Source organism: Eptesicus fuscus, chromosome 4 (genome assembly GCF_027574615.1).
Source record: "Eptesicus fuscus isolate TK198812 chromosome 4, DD_ASM_mEF_20220401, whole genome shotgun sequence".
NCBI classification, from domain to species: Eukaryota; Metazoa; Chordata; class Mammalia; order Chiroptera; family Vespertilionidae; genus Eptesicus; species Eptesicus fuscus.
Genome location: NC_072476.1, coordinates 83,603,446 through 83,607,672, shown reverse-complemented (window position 1 = coordinate 83,607,672; position 4,227 = coordinate 83,603,446). Strand labels below are relative to the sequence as shown.

General features: G+C 44.5%; 1 pseudogene; it reads right to left on the bottom strand.

Annotated features, from left to right (window-relative positions):
* Positions 1-1,186: 1,186 nt before the first annotated feature.
* On the bottom strand, positions 1,187-1,614 carry LOC129148763 (endothelial differentiation-related factor 1-like; annotated as a pseudogene).
* Between the last annotated feature and the right edge of the window lie 2,613 nt (positions 1,615-4,227).

Here is a 4,227-nt window from a genome sequence, read left to right as displayed (position 1 = left end):
CTTAATCTACCACCAATGGAATCCATGTAACCCCCGTTGCGTCTGCTCCTTTGATTCTAATGTATAAAATGCTCCAGAGAAGGTGCAAAACTGCCTTCTCTGTAGCATGTTCTCAATCCACTGAGATTTTGCTTCCTGGCAATTGTATCAGTTTGGCCCAAATAAAGACATCAAAATTCTCTACAGGTTTGGACATTTCTTATGCTAACAATTTCAACAAATGATGCTGGAAAAAGTAGATATCCACACACAAAAGAATGAAGTTGGACCTTTATCTCACACCATACACAAAAATTAACTAAAAATGGATCAACTATAAAACTCTTAAAAAATCTTCATGACCTTGTATGTGGCAATGATTTCTTAGATATAACACCAAAAACAAGAGCATATATATATATATTGGACTTCATCAAAATTAAAAATTTTTGTACATTGAAGATTGAACCCTATCAAGGAAGTAAACAGATAATCAATAGATGGGAGAAAATATTTACAAATAATATATCTGATAAGAGTCCAGTTTACAGAATATATAAAGAACTGTTGAAACTCAACAACAAAAAGACAAATAATCCAATTTAAAAATGGGCAAAGGACTTGAATAGACAGCCCTCCAAGGAAGAGATACAGATTGTCAACAAGCACATAAAAAAAGGCTTAACATCAGTACTCACTAGGAAAATGCAAACCAAAAGTATGGTGAAATACTCCTTCATACTCATTAGGATGATTATAATAATAGTTTTTAAAAACCAGAAAATAAATATAGGTGAGGCTGTGGAGAAACTGGAATCTTCATAGTATCTCTAACAGTTGCACTGGAGGCAGCATCTTCCCTCTCCTGGACCAGATTGGGCCACCCCAGCCCGCACACGCCCATATGAGGGGCTCCCACTCAGCTCCCCCAGGAAACATACCCACAATTGGGCGAAGGCCCTGGGAGAGGAAAGTGGTGTTTTGTACCTTAATTTGAGATTTGGGGGTAGGGAGGCAAAACAATCAGGAGAAGCAAACACTTTGCTAGGTTTTGTTTGACAGCAGGTTCAGGTAGAGGGGGTTCCTAGGCAGGGCTGATACCCTGTGTTCTACTTGGCCGCGTGAAGAGACCCACGCTGGTGCCGGTGGTCACGGGGAACCAGCCAGATGAGATCAGCCAGAATGCACTGATTTCGAGGCTTTGTGTTCATATCACCCTTGGCCCTTTCTCAATCGACTTCCCAATGTCCTTGCCCTGGAGCTTGAGGTCGATGGCTCTCTCAAATTTGCCCAGAAGCTGATTATTAGAAATGGCCTGCCCACTCTTATGGCCTGCAGTGACCTGTGGCTTTTCATTGATTTTCGCCCCCAGATCCTTCTGCATCAGTCCCTGGCCCTGCGGATCACCCTGCCCACCTCCAGGGCCACCCAGTGGTGGTGCAGCTCCTCAGTCTCCCGGTCCGGCTTGGCATGTGCTTGGTGATCAAATGCTGTTTGTTCTGGCCAGCAGCCCATTTTGTGGAAGTTTCCACATCTCCTCTCCTCTGAGCCACTAAGATGGCCTGGACTTGGCATGTGCAGCTATGGGGCCCTCTTGTGCAGCATCCTCACCGTGTCCCCAGTGCTCTCGGCCATAGTAGGGCGGGCAGGTCCAGTGGCTCTGTGGCAGCTGCATGTTATATGTATTTTAACACAATTCAAAAAGTCGCATATTGTATGATTCCATTTACATGAAATATTCAGAGTAGATAAATCCACAGACAGAGAGCACATCAGTGCTGGGAACGGGTGGAATCGGGGGAAACTGCTTACTAGGTGTGGGGGTTTACTTTGAGGTGACATAAATGTTCTGGAACTAGATAGAGATGGTTTCACAGCATTATAAATGTTACCAAATGCCACTAAATTGTTTGCTCTAAAATGGTTAATTTTATGTTATGTGAATTTCACCTCATAAATTATTTTTTTAAATATTATTTATAGTACCTTCCGGAAATTGTGCTAAGATCTTTTTCCTCATTTGTTGCTGTTGCTCTCTATACCCAACGCTTGCACATGCTTTTCCTATGTAACACTGTGCTTTGGGGACAGGTTACATTAGTCTCAGAGGCTAGTCAGCACATGTCACTGGCCATCATGAGTCTCTGTGCTACAGTGAAAAATGGTAGAGTCTCTGGACACACAAATGTCAGCTTGAGAACGAAATGCTCACACCTTTGCCCATTGTAGTGCTCCACACTGACTAAATGCTTGCTCCAATTAGGTTTTCTTTCTTTATTTTTTAAAATACATTTTGATTGATTTCAGAGAGAAAGGGAGAGAGAGAGATAGAAACATCAATGAGAGAGAATCATCAATCTGCTGCCTCTTGCACGCCCCCTACTGGGAATCGAGCCCACAACTCGGGCATGTGTCCTGACCGGGAATCCAACCGTGACCTCCTGGTTCAAAAGTCAGCGCTCAACCACTGAGTCACACCGGGATTAGTCTCTGAATAACCCAGAAGAAAAGCTCTGAGACCTAGGAACCAAGTAGAGTTCATGGCCTATTGATTTGGGCACTTTCACAAAACATTTCTTTTTAACAAATCGATGATTATGTTGTTTGAAACAGCACATAATTGCAGTTATAATCCCTCTTCTCAGTTGATATCTTTGAATACAAAAAATGCCTTGAAGATAACTTCATTGAATATTTTTCCTTAAGTGATTTGACAACAAATTAAAACGTAATCCTTTTTACCTCTTATTTGTAGTAAAACCTCTCTCTCTACAGAATCACAGAATAACAGCTGACATTTTTCCAGTACTGCAGATGCTGTTCTAAGCATACTGTAATGCTGTTACCATCCCCATTCTAAAGATGGTGCGTTGAGGGGCTGGCCTGCTCACCCACTCACGGGGAAACCAGAATTGAACCCAGGCCCCTCCCGCTGCACAGCCTACATCCCAACCTCCGAGCCACTGCCTCTGTGCCACACTGCCCTTTGTCTCATTCTAGCAGGGACAGAGTCAAGAGCTCTCAGAAACTCATTCCAACCCCTTCACTCTCCAGGCTAAGTCACCTGATGGCCGCAGCTCATTACAGGTCAAAGAGTTTCTACTAAGCCAAACCACATCTCCTCCACTTGACAATGAAGGGAGGGGTCATCCTCCTAGCTGCCCTTTCCATTCATTTGAAATTAATTCAGGCATTTCTTTTCTGCTCTGTTCACCATCATCCCCACCCCCAAAACACACACACAAAGCACACTCATTACGTCACATCAGGGTTTATTGAGCCTTTCTCGGTAATTGTCTTGGGTCTGCTTTGACTATATCCCGGAGACAAACAAGGTTTCCCTGGCTGCTCCCTCAGGTCCCACAGGGCAGGCTCTGCATCTGTGTGGCCCAGAAAAATTTGGGGGGACAGAAGAGTGAAAGTGGGCTTTAGAAGAGGGGGGGAGAGTCACCATCATGTGACACCTACTGTGTGCCATGCACTATTCCAGGCATCAGAGAAACAAGGAGAATGAAACAAAGCCTGGGGAGACAAGCATTAAGAAAAGCCAGACACCGGTGATGTTAGACCCTCATATGGAGGAGACCCACATAGGGAGAAACCAAGCAGGAAAGGGGCTGGGCAGGGGAGGTGTGAGGGCTGGGGGTCCCTGGGTCAGGGGGCTGTGCGCAGGTGAGGTACATCTACTTATTACCTAGCTGACTTGACCAATTCTAGTGCAGAACTTGAAATTAGTTAATTCCTAACTGTTGTTGCATTAGATTTAACCCCATTCCTCGGTCTCAGAAACATAAGTAGTTTTAAAGTGACGTAAAAGAAATTCACCACAAAGTATCTTTGGCACAATCTGATTTTCTGAGTTGGGGAAAATTCTGTTAGGTCAGACACTTGTCTGAAAGTATCTGAAAGCTCTGTTTTTGAGAATTTGGGCCCAGATGTGAACAGAGACACCTGGAAAGCTGTCCCAGCTATCAGGACAGAGGCAGCTTTCAACTTGAGGACATTTAGCTAAATGATGAACTGAGTTTCCTTTCCAGAAGCATCTACAGATCCATTTTTAAATTAGACCCTATGGTGCTCCAAGAGGTACTGGGGCCATGTGTTATTCCTATACACAATGCACAGACTGAAGCTCAGAGAGGCTGAACTACTGGGCCAAAGACAGACAGCCAACCCAGGGTGGATGCGGGCGCACATCCAATCTCCAAGACCCCAGGCCTGTTCTCTGGGCACCAGGTCGGGGTCTGG